The following is a 16,876-nucleotide window of genomic DNA, read 5'->3' on the forward strand; positions in this document are numbered from 1 at the left end:
CGAGATAACCCGCTCTGATACCACTTGTAGGATCTCTAGTTAGCCTAGAGGAGGGTGAATAGGCCTATCAAAATAAACACTCAAACTTTCATCAAATTCACCTGCGGCACTGCCGCTCTAACCTCGCGGCACTGCCGAACAGCTGCACTATAGGGCCAAAACAACGGCACTACCGCACCTATAGACAACTTCGAGTCATAGTTCAAAATCAGTGAATGTAAACTTGAATTAGAGAAATTTCTTAGCTTCTTATAGGTATGAGATTCATAAATCGAGAGCTAGAAGTGGTAGGAACACAACACACAAGTATATCGACCATAAACCCTAGAAATCACCTCAACAACAATATAAAATCCAAATGATATAAATCAAGCATAAGGTGACATGATGATTTAACTCATGGTTTAGCTCGCCACCAAGGCTTGCCTATATCCATGTTGTTGAGGTTAGCCACTAAGGATTAGGGCTTTGCAACCCTTCCTCATTCTCAAGTCAAGAGACTCAACTCTTGAGATGAGGGGTGAGTTTACTAGCTTCATGAGGTAGTCATAAACCTCCCAGGGCAGCCACACAAGTTGGCAAGCTCCATAGACGATGCTCTAACTGTCTAGGAGCAAAGCTCCAAGAGTAATAAATATAACCACCGGCCAAAACATGAACTAAGTGCTCTTTTGAGTTGGAGAATCAAAGGATCTGCTCTCTAATTGAGTTTGTGACCTTTTTCTCTCAAGGATTGATGGAGAAATCAAGGGAGAATGTTTGGGAGCTCAAGGTCACCAATGGAGGAGAGAGAAGGGAACTCTTCTGTTCTTGGATGAGCTAAATGAGTGGGAGAGAGAAGAGAGATGTTGGGAAGGAAGGGGAACGGTATAAGTACCCCCAGCCCCCAATAGTCACTTAAATCGCAGCAGTGCCGCAGCTCAAGTGCGGCAGTGCCGCTTTGCGGTAGTGCCTCTCTCTATGTGCGGCATTGCCGCACCAGGCAAGACAGCAAGGGTAAGAGTGAAGTGTTGGTTGTCTTGGCTGAGTAACTGAGGATATATGTGTAAGATTGAGCGCTTGATAGCATATGTTAGCTTAAGCATTGTGTCCCCATTTATACTATGGCTTTTCTTACACTCAAATTCAAAATATAAAAAAATTTAAACCTCCTTTGAGTTTGAAGCCATCAACATTTGTAATTGGGGGCTCCTCCATTTTGTGTAACATCCTCAAATATAGATTCCCTGCTTGTCATCTCGATAAATCTCATTAGTTCTCTAATTGCGTGGTCATTATCACCAAAACCCACAATTAGGGCTTGATTGCACTTTCACTTTCACTTTCACTTTCATTATCATGTTCCTCATCACATCCATCATCATAAGTTTGTACCTTAGTGCCTTAGCCATGAAGCATGATGGAGTATCGAAGAAAGAAGGCTTCTCATTGATAGCAATGCTTGTAAGAGCCTTCTTCTTGGTGGTCTTGTCATCATCACTATCATCGTCATCACTTGTGGAAGCATCACAGTCCCAAGTGATCACATATGAATCATCCTTCTTCTTCTTGATGGTCATTTTGGCTTTCTTCTCTTTCTTTTTCTTCTTGTCCTTCTTCTTGCTCTTCTTGTCATCATCATCATTGTCGCTATTGTATGAGCATTGAGCAACAAGATGATCCTTTCTTCTACACTTGAAGCGCCTTCTTGACTCTTCCTTTTTCTTGGATGAAGACTTCTTTCTTTTAGCATGATAGCCCTTCTTTACCATGAACTTGTCAAATCTCTTGACAAAAAGAGTCATCTTCTCATCATACATCTCATCAAAGCTCAAGTCTTCATCTTCACTTGATGATTATTGCTTTGCCTTGCCCTTGCCCTTAGATGATGTAGCCTTGAATGACACACTCTTCTTCTTGTCATCCTTGTTCTTATCTTTCTTCTCCATCTTTTCTTCCTTCTCATCATCATCTCTATAAGCACCATCGGTCATGATATCTTTCAAGATTTGGTTTAGTGTCACTGTGTCCAAACTGGTCCTCACTAGCAAGGCAAGCATCTCAAGGACTTATGAGAGAAGTCCTTGTCCTCCACCTTCTCATCAAATGCTTTGAGATCATTGACAAGCACTTCCATTCGATGGAACATGTCCGGCACACTCTCATCTTCCTTCATCTTGAAGCTAGCAAATTTCTCTTTGAGAATGTATGCCTTTGCACCCTTTATTATCTTGGTGCCCTCGAAGGATTCTTCTAACTTCTTCCAAGCCTCATGAGCCATCTCAATGTTCTTGATTTGCTCAAATGTTCTCTCATCAATTGCATTATGAATGGCACTTAGAGCAATATCATTGCTTTGGAGAAGCACTTCTTCGGCCACAGTGGGATTCTCCAGATCGGTAATCTCAATTTTAGTTGCTACCACCTTCCACACCCTTCTATTGATTGACTTGATATGTATGGTCATTTTTTACTTCCAATTTGGATAATTTATGCCATCAAATTGGGGTGGCTTCTTGGTGTCGTTGATTTGAGCTATTTTGACACCGAAGGTTGTTAAGACTTAAATCACGGTGACCACGGCTCTGATACCACTTGAAAGGTCCTAATGGCTAGAAGGAGGTGAATAGCCTATTAAAATTTTCTACAACAATACTTAGCAAACCGGTTAGATAAATATGAGACGAAGCGAGTATTGTGCTAGCCTACTAAAAATGCAAGTCACCTACCATAATTCTAGTTTCTATAGTCTCTATCCACACAATGGCTATATCACTACACTAAGTTAGTGTGCTCTTAAAGGTAACTAAAGAGCCACACTAACCAAACTAATAAGCTCTCACAACTAGCTACACTAAAGAGCTTTACAACTAGTTTGCGGTAATGTAAAGAGAGAGAGCAAGATGGTTATACTGCACAGTTAAGGAATGAATCAATCAATCACAAAAATGAATAAAAATGGAGACAATCACCTCGGAATTAAATGATGACATAAATTTTTTTTATCAAGGTTCACTTGCTTGCCGATAAGATAGTCCTCGTTGTGGCGATACACTCACTTAGAGGTTCACGCGCTAATTAGCATCATACGCCAAACCCATAATAGGATGCCGCACAACCAACATAAGATGAGGATCACACAAGCCACGAGCAATCCACTAGAGTACATTTTGACTCTCCGCCAAGGAAAGGTCAAGAACCCCTCATAATCACCACAATCAGAGTTGGCCCCATGCACCTCACTGTCCTCGGGGTGACTAGGGGCGCCGATCAAGATGATCGGACGTGCGGCACCCCAGCGTCCGGTCATGGATCAACGTCCATGTGTCCCCGTTCAAACCATGGCCGCCCGATCTCCAACGGTCAAGAACTCCCACGCGATCACTTAAGTGGCGACCGGACGCACCAGAAGGGCGACCGGAATCAACGCCACAGAGTCAGATCAACACACGCTCGCGCGCCACCAAAGAACGATCGGACGCGCTGATCAAAACCGCATCCGCGCGTCAGATCGACTCCAGAGAGCTCCCCGAGCGCCAAAACCATAACCGAACGCGTCATGTGCACGCGACCGGATGCGCCACCGCGTCAGGTCTCCACTACGCTCACTCAGCCGCTTACATCACTGTATGTCATCGTTGACCGGACGCACAAGCATCGCGTCAAGTGACCACTTGCGCCAGCGTTCGGTCAGAGACCGACAGCGCGCCTCCTCAGCCCAACACTGACCGGACTCACAAGCCTGCATTCGGTCACACTGGGAGAAGCGTCTGGTCACCGTTTTTTTAGTGAAATCACCTCATTCACTTCACCAACTTCTCCATCCTTGCTTAAATATGTCAACCATCAAGTGTATTACCTTGTGCACGTGTGTTAGCATATTTTCATAAATATTTTCAAGGGTGTTAGTTCTCCACTGGATCCTAAATGCATATGCAATGAGTTAGAGCATCTAGTGCCACTTTGATAACCGTATTTCAATACGAGTTTACCCCTCTTAATAGTAGGCTATCGATCCTAAATGTGATCATACTTGCTAACTATCTCGATCACCAAACCAAAAAAACTCCTATAGAATATCACCTTTGTCTTGAGCTTTTTGTTTTTCTCTTTCTTTTTTCCCAGTCTAAGCACTTGATCATCACCATTGTCACACCATCATCATGATCTTCACCATTGCTCCACCACTTGAAATAATGTCACATATCTCATAATCACTTAGATAAACTAGGTTAGCACTTAGAATTTTATCAATTCACCAAAACCAAACTAAAGCTTTTAGCGCGCTTCACCGAAGAGGTGCAGCTTGCATGGATTTAAATAGCGGGCTATAGCGTCGCTATAGCCTCTGGAGAGAGCTTCCGCTACGCTATTTCTATTTTTCCGCTATGTCATTTATAACCACTATATTATGCTTTAACGTCGCTAAATTGATTAGCTGTGACTTTAAAATAGCGCTGCTATTTCAGCTTTAGCTTTTAGAGTGACAATCTACTTATTATATATTTATCTTTTGCTGTTAAGTTGATCTTTTAGAAAATTGAACACTTGAGTCTCACAAATTGTGCTATAATGCCATATTAAATAATATTTCTTAGACTCTTAAAGCCTTGAAAACATATTTGTGTTCAGTAATTTTCACGATTCTTGTGTTTTTATGAAATAATTACTTGATTTTTTATGGTTTTCTTAAAAACCGCTATCTATCATAGCTTCGCTATAGCTGTGCTATAGCTTTATAGCATCTAGAAAAAAGATACCGCTATTTGTAATAGCCCGCTATTTTAAACCTTGGCAGCTTGTGCGCCGCTCTACGCTGCTCTCCAATCCACCAAAGCACATGCCCCCCGTCCGACGGCAGCCCATTTAGACGAGGAGCGCCAGAATCGCGGCTCAGAAGCTTTGGCACATTCCCGCGTCCAAACGGGGAGAAGTATTGCTGATGCAGCGGATGGGTGTACCTCCACCGCCTGTCCCGGTCACGCCGGCGTCCAAGAGAGCCTTCGAGGCGATCTTCACCGGCAACCTGACGGAGACACAAATCGCAGCCCTCGACAAGCTGTTCCCAGCTGCTAACTGCAAAGCTGGTAGAGCACCGCGCCGCGCGGCACTGGTGGTCGCTTAAGCGTGGCTGCCCCGACCGGAGTCCACTCCAATGGACAATACAACACTCATGTCATGGAATGTGCGCGGGTTGAATGAAAGAGCCCGCCGAGATAATGTCCGCATGCTGGTCGATGACGTCCGTCCCAGCATCGTGTGCTTGCAGGAAACTAAACTGAATGTGATCTCTGAGTACCTGGTGTTCGCCATGCTCGGCATGAATTTCACGGAATTCGCTTACTTGCCTGCGTCAAATACGAGGGGGGCATACTAGTGGCCGCACGGCAATCTGATGTAACCCTTTCAGACGTGCTTCTAGGTTGCTATTCCGTCACTGTTAGGGTGCGATCGCAGGCACAGGCGGGTGAGCTCGACTCCTGGTGCCTATCCTCTGTATACGGGCCACAGGAAGACAGAGACAAGGTGCTATTCTTGGAAGAGCTCGAAGCTATCAGGGACAGTTGTTCAGGACCATGGGCCGTTTGTGGAGACTTCAATTTGATCCTAAATGAGGCGGACAAGAACAATGCAAGAATCAATAGAGCCAACCTGTCCCGCTTCCGGCGCACGGTGGAGGACCTGGAGCTGCAAGACTTGAACCTGCATGGACGGTGCTTCACTTGGAGCAACGAATGGGAGAACCCAACTTTGGTCAGGCTAGATCGAGTGTTGGTACCATCGAATGGGACGTGCTTTTCCCCAATTCCCACCTGCGTTGCTTGGGCTCTGATGCATCGGATCACTGCCCACTGCTCCTACACTCCAACCTGGGGAGCATGTCGAAATCTAGGTTCCACTTCGAGATCTTCGGGCCCAAGTTCCCAGACTACGAGCAGGTCATCACGGAGGCCTGGCGCGGTCAAGCTGCCTCCCGTGGCCTGATTCTCTGGCTGGACGACTTGCTACATGGGCTGGTCAAGGAACTGCAGCGATGGGCTGCGACTAAGATTGGAGGGATCAAAGATCAGCTCCTCATGGCACGCGAGCTCATCCACCGCCTCGACATGGCGCAAGACGTGCGACCACTGTCCGACGCGGAAGCCTCGCTTAGGAAACGGATGAAGGTGCGGTGCCTGGGCCTATCATCCCTGGAGAGAACAATGGCCAGGCAACGTACACGGGTGTGGCATTTGGCAGAGGGGGACGCTAACACAGCTTATTTTCACCTGATTGCGAGAGGCAGGAAGCGACGCAATTTCATCCCTTCACTGTCAGTCGCTGGCCACGTCGTCGCTGATCATGAAGGGATGGAGCGAAGCCTGTACGACCACTTCTATGGGGTGTTCGGGACAGCGATGAGCAGTCGTACAATCATCAACTTTCCCTCGCTAGGGATCCAACCAATGCCTCTTGCCGAGCCGGATGTCGACATTCAGGCGGACGAAGATTGGAATGCCATCGAGGAGTTGCCGCTTGATAGGGCGCCTGGCCCGGACGGTTTCACGGGGGCCTTCTATCGAACATTCTGGAACATCATCCGGCAAGATGTCATGGCCGTGATCCAGGCGTTCACGCACGGGGACTACAGAGGGCTGGAGAAGCTCAACAACGCGCTGATCGTCCTATTGCCCAAGAAGGTGGGAGCGTCGCCGTCGAGTCCAGCTGATTTCCGACCTATAACCATGATCCACAGCTTAGCGAAGTTGATCTCCAAGATCCTAGCGCTGAGGCTAGCTCCCAAGCTCGACAAGCTGATCGACAAGAACCAGAACGCCTTCATCCACGACAGAACTATTCAGGACAACTTCAAGTACATTCAGCGTGCCTCAATTCTCATCAGGAAGAAAAGGGTGCCCATGCTGCTGCTGAAGTTAGACATCTCTAAAGGTTTTGACACCCTTTCTTGGCCCTTCCTGTTGGAGTTGCTGCGGGCAAGGGGGTTCGGCCAGGCATGGTGCCGTTGGATTTCTGCATTACTCTCCACGGCGACATCCAGGATCATCCTCAACGGGCACCAAGGGCCACCAATCAAACACTTTAGAGGGGTGCACCAGGGGGACTCCTTATCTCCGATGCTGCTCATCATTGCAATGGACATTCTACACCAGATGTTCGCCAAGGCCACCAGAGATGGCGTCTTGCGCCCAATTCAGCTCCAGGAGATTAAATTCCAGTGCAGCCTTTATGCAGACGACGTCATCCTGTTCATCAGGCCTTCGGTTCAGGAGGCGTCGGCGGTCAAGGAGATTCTCAGAGTGTTCGGTGAGGCTTCAGGCTTAAAGACAAACCTGTCCAAGTGCTCCATCACTCCTATCTTCGGCGGCGAGGAAGCACTAGAGGAAATCGTGGCTATTCTGGGGTGCCAAGTCCAGGAATTCCCAATCAGATACCTGGGACTCCCGTAGAGCACCAAGAAGATCGCCAAAGCGCACGTGCACTCAGTCGTCGAAGCCGTCGCGCGTAAGCTACCACCCTCCCACGGTTCGCTAATGGTAAGGAGCGGCAGATTGGTGTGGATCAAATCAGTGCTCCGGGCTGTGCCGATCTACTCCATGATGGCAGACAGTCTACCGCCGTGGGCGATAAAGGAGATCGACACAATTTGCAGGAAGTTTTTGTGGGTCAGCAAGGACGCCTCGGTGCGCGGTAAATGCATGGTGGCATGGAAGACAGCCTGCAGACCGACCAAAATGGGAGGGCTCGGGATCACAGACCTCAAGCTCGCGGGGTACGCGCTCCAAACTAGGTGGTTGTGGCTTCAGAAAACCGACAGCGCGCGCGCCTGGAGTGAGCTGCCAATCAACGTGGACAAGGTGGTCCAGGCGTTCTTCCGAACGTCTACGTACACGGAGCTTGTGGACGGCGCCAACTCGCTGTTCTGGGACGATCGTTGGCTCCATCAAACAGCGCCGTCAGACATTGCTCCCAACCTAGTGCAACTGGTCTCTAGGAGGATTAGATCAAGGATGACGGTGCGCCAGGGTCTCGCCAACATGTAGTGGACGCGGGGCATCTCGGGCAGCATGTCCACGGCAGCCATCGCAGAATTCCTAGACCTTTGGGAAGCCACGGCAGAAGTGACATTGCCGGAGCAGGAAGATAGGACGGTGTGGCGCTGGACCCCCGATGGCAACTTTAGCGCCAAGTCCGCATACAAGATGCTACACACGTAACACACCGGATCAATTCCTTTCCGTGGACACGCCCTGATCTGGAAGACATGGGCGCCGTTAAGGTAAAGATCTTCCTTTGGCTATCGTTCTGAAGGCGACACTGGACGAATGACCGCCGTGCAAGGCACGGGCTCGACGCCAGGGAAGAGTGCTACCTCTGCGACCAGGCACCAGAAACGATTGATCACATCCTGTGCACCTGCCCATTCGCAAGGGAAGTATGGTTTCACATATGCCAGACACTTGGCCGCCCGCTACCACCCACGGCCAACTCGGTTCTAGGATGGTGGAAGCGCCTAAGGCGAAGCTGGCAGGGGAACCAAAGGAAGGGCATGGATTCCCTCTTCGCGCTAACCTCATGGATAATTTGGAAAGAGCGGAACGCTCGATGTTTCAGGGAGGCCGCGACCACGATTCCGGAGCTGCTGATGATTGTCAGCAGTAGGCAGGGAATAGAAGCAAATTGGGTAAAGGAATCAAACGAACAGCATAGAAATCAGGCGAGAAGGAGAGGCGGGGAGGAAGAGTGCTTAGAGTTCAGAGTCTGATTACAAGATTCTTCATAATCCTCCTCTCTCGCTCACAGCGTCTATTTTACAAGGCTTCCTCCCGACGGTGCTCGCAGGCACATCACTGCCATTCCGCGCCAGCCAGACGCACGTTGGGCCGGCGAACGCGTTTTCCAGTCCGAAGCACCTGGGCCGCTTCTTCTGAAGTATCTTCCGTAGATGGGCCGGTAACACCCCCCGGTCCTTGGAAGCCTGCTTGTCCCCAAGCAGGAGCTCTGGGAAAAGCTTGACGCAGTTGCAGTAAATTCTCCCAGGTTGCCATTTCTGTCGGCCAGCCCGACTAGAGGATGAGGCCTTGCTCCACCGAACCATTAGCAGTAGGCATGACCCGACGCTACAAAATTTCCATAGAAATCCGAGGCAACTCAATGTCAGCTGGTAAAGATGGAGATACCTAGACCTGAGGGAGAACCGCAGCTTTCAATTGGGAAACATGAAACACCAGGTGAATAGCAGCTGAACTGGGCAACATCAACTTATAAGCCACCTGACCAATGCGCTCCTTGATCTAGAATGGACCATAGTACTTGAAAGACAACTTCTGATTAGATCGAGGGGCCAGCGAAGACTGAACATAAGGCTGCAGCTTAAGAAACACCATATCACCCACACTGAATTGACGTTCAGATCGCTTCTTGTCAGGTTGACGTTTCATACGGTGTTTGGCTCGTGCTAAGTGCTGACGGATCAAATCAGTCATAACTTGACGATCTTGAAGCCAAGAAGACAGTTTAGGTACAACCACATCATCCAAGACAGAGATGCCAAAATGGCGAGGTGGGTAGCCATAAAGGGCTTCAAAAGGAGAACAGCCAAGTGCCGAGTGGAGGGAAGTATTGTACCAGAACTCCGCCAAAGCAATCCAAGAAGACCATTTAGCTAGGCATGCATTGACAAAGCAGCGTAAGAATGTCTCCATGGTCTGATTGAGGCGTTCAGTCTGACCATCAGACTGCGGGTGGTAACTGGAACTCATCTGCAAGGAGACATCAGCCAAACGGAATAGCTCATGCCAAAATTGACTGGTAAAAATACGATCCTGATCAGAGATAATGGCAGTTGGCAGACAATGCAAATGATAGACATTGTTGAGAAATAGCTTAGCCACCACAGCAGCTGTAAACGGATGAAGCAAGGGCAGGAAATGGCCATACTTGGTGAAGGAATCTACCACAATGAGGATATAGCTAACATTACCAGAGCGAGGTAGCCCCTCAATGAAATCCAGGGATATAGTGTGCCAAGCAGCAGCAGGTACTGGCAGACCCAGCAACCGACTTCGATCAGGCTTAGCCTGTTGGCAAGTAATGCAAGCTTGAACGAAGTCTCGGGTAGCGAATTTCATGCCACGCCACTGGAATAGCTGCTTCAACCGAGTATATGTTGTCAAAAATCTAGAGTGACCCCCCAAGGCGCTGGCATGGATGGCATGGAGAATTCGCTGTTGTAGAACCTTGTTGGCCCCAATCCAAATACGTGTTCCCTGACGTAGAACACCATCTCGGAGAGAAAATCCTGGCATGGCTGCAGAATCAATGGTGAGTTTGGCTATCATCTCGGATGAGATAGGATCAGCGGCATATCCTGACACCACCTCTTGTATCCATGTAGGGGAAACCACAGAAATAGCCGCACATGATGAATTATGGAAGCTCTTGCGAGACAAGGCATCAGCTACATGGTTTGCAGCCCTGGCTTGTATACAATGCGAAACTGGAGACCAATGAGCTTAGAAAAGAGCTTCTGCTGCCATGGCGTATGCAACCGCTAGTCAGTAAGTTGGACAAGGCTCTGCTGATCAGTAAAAATGATGAATTCAGCATGTTGTAGATAAGAACGCCACTGCTGAACTGCCATCAACACTGCCATGTATTCCTTCTCATAAGTACTGAGGCCACAAGAATGGGGTCCCAAGGCCTTGCTGAGAAACGCCAAGGGATGACCCTCTTGAGTAAGAACAGCACCAATAGCACTAGCACTAGCATCTGTCTCAATGCTAAATGGCTTGGAGAAATCAGGCAAAGCAAGAACCGGTGAGGAACTCAGGGCTTGCTTGAGAGCTTGGAATGACTGATCGTGGGAAGAAGTCCAAATGAACAAGGTGTTCTTTTTCAGCAGTTCAGTCAACGGTTTTGCAATGACACCAAAATTGCAGACAAATTTTCTGTAATACCCTGCTAAACCCAAGAAACTGCGCAAGTCCTTAACTGACTGGGGAGTACGCCAGTTGACCACAGCCACTACTTTCTGAGGATCAGTGGTAACTCCTGCTGGAGTAATGACATGGCCGAGATATGCAATACTTTGCTTGGTGAACTCACATTTAGTCAGTTTGATCTTCCAGTCATGAACTTGAAGCTGCTGAAAACCCAACTTTAGGTGGTGAAGATGTTCTTCATAAGATGGACTGAAGATCAAGATATCATCGAAGAAAACCAAGACAAATTTTCGAAGAAAAGGAGCCAGAGTGGAATTCATAGCATCTTGAAATGTTCCAGGTGCTCCTGTAAGACCAAACGGCATGACTCTGAACTCAAACTGTCCAAAATGAGTTTGAAATGCTGTTTTGAACTCGTCATCAGGCTTCAACCGAATCTGATGGAAACCCAAGCGCAAATTGAGTTTAGAAAACCAAGAAGCTCCAGCCAACTCATCTAGAAGCTCATCAATTATGGGTACTGGGTATTTGCTTTTGGCTGTGATAGCATTCAATTGCCGGTAATCGACACAAAACCTCCATGTATTGTCCTTTTTTCTGACCAACAGGACAGCCTAAGAAAATGGGCTGGCACTCTTTTGAATAATACCTAAGGCCAACATGTCCTTGACTTGTTTCTCCACCTCATCATTGATAGCTGGGGAGAAACCATAAGGACGAGAGGAGAATGGAGCTGCACCAGGCACTAGGGGAATTGAATGATCACAGTCGTGAGAAGGAGGCAACTGATTTGGCGGATCAAACAACCCCGAGTAATCTTGTATCAGTTGCTGAACTTCGATAGGGTAAGCAGGAAGATCAGAAAGCTGCTAATGATCAAGAGAACATAACTATAAAACTGCTCTAGCTGACAGATCCGGTAGAATACCCACTAACTGAACAGTATTGCCCTGATGTTGGAGCTGAACCCATTTCTGACCCCAATGGACTGCCATCGGACTATGGCTTCCAACCAATCCAAACCCAAGATCATGTCTTAAGAGGACAATGGAAGAATCTTCAAATCTGAAGAAAACTGACAACCTTGGATAGACCAACTGGCATCCGGAATGTGTGAAGAACAAGTGAGTACCTGCCCATTAGCGACCTGGACTTGCAGTGGAGGAGATAACTATTACAGAGTCGGAACCGCCAAAGCAACAACTGAGCTGATAAAGGTATGTGAACTACCCGAATCAAGCAGAATTTTAACATGTTGATCACCAAGGAGCCCCCAAAAACACATAGTGCGTGGTTGAACCTTTCCAGTTACTGCTGCCACGGATAAAGAAAGGAACAACTGCTCTGGCTTTGGTTATTGAACTAAATCTGCAGCTTCCATAGGAGTGGCTTCACGAAAAACATCCAGCAACTCTTGCACGACATGTAACTGGACGGCAGCAGGGCATTGATGATCACGACTCCATTTGCCACCACACCTCATATAGAGGCCTTGGGCACGCCGGGTCATGCGGAGAGCGGACCAGCGCTCATCCAAGGTTGGGCCACGCCCAGCGTCCACAACCGGCTTCACTTCGGCGGCCGGAAGGGCAAGATAGGAAGGTGGTGGAGGTAGTGGAAGCGCCCGCGGAGCGTATGGATGGGGCCCTGCCAGATGTTCCGCACGGCGGAAGTCCCTCTTCTTGGTCGGATCAGCAACCTCCTCCTGCAATTTAGCAAGAAGGCAAGCAGTATCCAAATTTTGGGGACGATGCAAAGCCACTGCAGCTCTAATATAATCTTTCAAACCATCAACAAATTGCATAGCATAGTAAAGAGGGTTTGTGGTACCACCATAAGCTGATAAATCATCGAGGATAGCAATGAATTGGTCTATGTATTCTTGAACAAAATTAGTTTGATGGATTTGGAAGAGTTGTCTAAGCAAAAGCTCATGTTCATCCTAGCCAAAACGAGCAAGGATCAAGCGAGAAAAAGTAGGCCAAGTAGCGGACTGAAGCTGGGATTCAACAGAAGGGTACCAACGCTTAGCCACGTGTGTAAAATGCATTTTAGCAACCCGAACCCACATGTGAGGTTCAGTACCATAGAGATCAAAGTAATCCTTGCATTGACTAAGCCAGTATTTAGGTTGGGATCCGTCAAACTTAGGAAAATCAAATTTAGGAAGTTTAGGAGGCTGGAACCCATTATGCCCCACCCCGGTAGTACCACTATGAACTCCAGGATCATCCATAGACTGGAAAATAGATCTCGGTGAGGGAGGAGTGGGGAATGGTGGCATACCCTTGACCGGGGAATGAATCAGGGTAGAAACTACCCCAAATCCACTCTCCCGGTTGTAAGGAAAATGGACCATTGGCCCATTTACTTTGGATTTTGGTGTTTGATGACCAACACAATTAAATTGGACTAATGAATTTGTAAGTGTTTGTTTTGTAGTCCAACAGGGTGCAAGACGTGACTTGGATGAAGGCGACGTGATGATCCAATGATCAACACCTTAAGCAAGACCTTAGGAGCACAAGAAAAGACCCAAGATATCAAGCAAAGTCCAAGTATGAAGATAGGAACCAAGCCGTACGCAAGATCATGAAGAAACAAACTTGCAGATGTGACCGGACGCAAGGACCGGACGCTGGAAGCGCGACCGGACGCTGGATCGGTGGCTTGGCAGACAGGCGACCAGACGCAAGGACCGGACGCTGGCAGCAACCGACCGGACACAGGACAGCAGCGTTCGATCGATTACAGTAAGGTTCCAGAGCAGCACATCTGCGACCGGACACGTCCGGTGGCAGGCGACCGGACGCTGGCCAGCGTCCGATCAGCATATTGCCAGCTCAACGGTCAGGACGACCGGACGCGTCCGGTCAGGACGATTCAGCATCCGGTCAGTAGCAGTTTCATGAGAATTCGACCCTAACGGCTACTTTCTCAGTGGGGCTTATAAATACAACCCCCAACCGGCCATTTGAGGGGTGTGGAGCTGAGGAAACATACCAAGAGTGTTGATACACCATTTTAGTGATCTCCACATATATAGTGCTTAGTGTTTTATTAGGTGATTAGCATAAGTGCTTTACGAAGTGCTTAGGTTGATTAGACCACCGCTTATGCGCTTGCTCTAGGCGTTTGCCTAGTGTCTAAGTGAGGTTTACATACCTCTTGCCACCCCGTGCTTGAGAGCACAAGTGTTGTACATCGGAGGGGCTTGAAGTCTTGCGAGATCACACCAACCGCGTTTGTGGTGTGGCCACCACCGTGTACCGGAGGGAACAAGGCCCGCGGCATTTTGGCCGGAAGCTTGATAGTGAAGACGACGGGGAGCATCTGGGAGAGGCTTGCCGAGAGGCACATCAGAGACTCACTTGCGTGTAGGGAAGGCCCGAGGCTATCCACAGAGTTACCCGACTGAGAGCTTGGCCCTTGCGAGGGATTCCTTGCGAGGGGCTCCAACAAGGACTAGGGGGAAGCTTACGTGCTTCTCGATACCTCAATAAAAATACTGGAGTCGTCGATGGGAGTTTGCATATCTCTACCTTGCTCTTTAGCTTCCGCATTCACATTGATTACTTTACTACGATTATGGTAGAGATAGCAACACACTAGCAAAACCGTAGTTACACATCTAGATAGTTTATCTATTGCATAGGTTTTGCTAAGGTTAGAAAAAGATGCCATAGTTTAGAGTTAGAATTTTAAGTTGCCTAATTCACCCCCCCTCTTAGGCATCACGGTCCCTTCAATTGGTATCAGAGCCAGTTGGCTCATATTTGGACCTTTGGCTTAACCGCCGTTGAGCCGACGCTATTGTAGAGTGGTTGAGATGGATACCGCTAGGCCTCCATAATTTGATGGCACTAACTTCCTCTACTATAAGGCTAGAATAGCTTGCCACCTTGAGGCGGTTGATTTAGGTGTATGGAGAGTCACTCGTGACGGGATGAAACCCATTAAGAATCCCGAAAAGCCCACAAAGAGTGATGAAAAAGGAATGCATTTTAATGCTAGAGCTAAGAATTGCTTGTTTGAATCATTTAGCATGGATGTGTTTAACCAAGTGTTCACCTTAAATACGGCACATGAAATTTGGTTAAAACTCCAAGAGCTACATGACGGCACAAGTAATGTCCGTGAGCAAAAACATTATCTAGCTAAGCAACATTATGATTCCTTTACTATGAATGATGATGAGCTTGTTCGTGATATGTATTTTCGATTGAATCTAATTATCAATGAGCTCCATTCAATAGGATTATTAAAGCTAGATGATACGGACATCGTGAGGAAGATCATCTCCATTCTACCACAAAAGAAATATGCAAGCATCATCACCATCCTTCACAACATGGAGAACTTGAGCACCATGACCCCGGGCATTGTCATTGGCAAGCTAGTGTCATTTGAAATGTCACGTAAGATGGGTCAAGGAGAAGCATCTTCATCAAGCAAAGGCAAAGCTCTCGCTTGTAGCGAAAAGAAAAAGATGAAGGGCAAGAAAGTTGAGTCAAGCTCAAGCTCCTCAAGTGAAGAAGAAGACGATGAGGATGATGATGATGATGAACAAGAATCAAGTGATGATGATCAATCTTCCTCGTCCACCTCTGACCTTGATGAAGAATCAATCAAACTTATCAAAAAGGTGGAGAAGATGATCATAAGGCTCAATGTCAAGGGTGTGCCCATCCAAATTCAAGACCTCGTTTTCACTAATCAAAGAAACGAGCAAAGAAAGAGAGGATGCTATGGATGCGGCGAGTTGGGGCACTTTGTGGAAGTTTGTCCAAACAAGCCCACACGCAAGGCAAAAAAGAAGGCGTGCAAGAATAAAGCCCTCACATCAATAAGGTCATGGGATGATTCTTCAAGTGAAGAAGATTATCACAAGAGGCAAGGGCGCAAGCACTCATCATCAAGCTCTTCTCGTGTGTGCCTTATGGCACAAGGTAATGAAAGCTCATCCTCTAGTGAGAGCGATAGTGATGATGATTTGCCTTCTTATAATACAATTGTGCAACAAAATCTTAAATATGCTAAAGTTTGCACTAGTCAACAAAAGAAGCTCAAAAATTTAAAAGAAGAGCTAGGTAGTTCACAAGAAGCATAAAAAATTTGCTTGAACAATATGAAAACTTTGCAAATCTCAATGTTGAACTATCTACCAAAATTGAGCAACTTGAGGCTAGTGCAACAACAAATGCATGCACAATCAATGATGAGCAACTTTTAAAGAAAAATAAAAAATTAAAAGAAAAGTTAGCTAGCTCATAAAATGATTATCAAAGTTTGCTTGCTAAATTGGAAATTATGTGCAAACATTGTGATGAGCTAACTATTAAAGTTGCTAATCTTGAAGCCATCAAAAATACCCCACCAAGGCATCTAAAAAGAAAAGTTCTATCATTAAAAAGGATGTCTCTACTTCTTGCAATGATTTATGTTTAGACTCACCTTTATGCAACCAAGTTTGTGTTGAGAAAGTTGTTGTAGATACATGCACACAAGAGGTTACAAAGAAAAATGAGCAACTCAAGCAAGAAGTAGCTCGCCTCACCAAGGATTTGACTCAAGTGAAAGGCAATGCGAAGCAAACCCAACTTCATCAAGATAACACCGTCAAGAAAGTGAAGAAGCTTGATGAAGGACAAACCATGGTTTGTTACGTATGCCACAAGGAAGGTCACAAGTCCTATGAGTGCAAGGTGAAGAATGGGGGAGGAGCAAAAAAGAAGAAAAAAAGCAAACAAGCAAGCTCTCCAACACCTACACCAACATGGTGGACAAGAAGTCCTCCACACCTTATCTCTTGAAGAAGAAGAAAAATGACAAAGTGGTGGCCATCAAGGTGAACAAGCAAGCCAACAATGGGGTCAAACGCTTTTGGGTGCCAAAGGAGATCATCTCAAACATGAAGAGCACTAAGAAGGTTTGGATCCCGAAAGGGAAGTGAG

Source organism: Miscanthus floridulus, chromosome 1 (assembly GCF_019320115.1).
Source record: "Miscanthus floridulus cultivar M001 chromosome 1, ASM1932011v1, whole genome shotgun sequence".
Classification (NCBI taxonomy): domain Eukaryota; kingdom Viridiplantae; phylum Streptophyta; class Magnoliopsida; order Poales; family Poaceae; genus Miscanthus; species Miscanthus floridulus.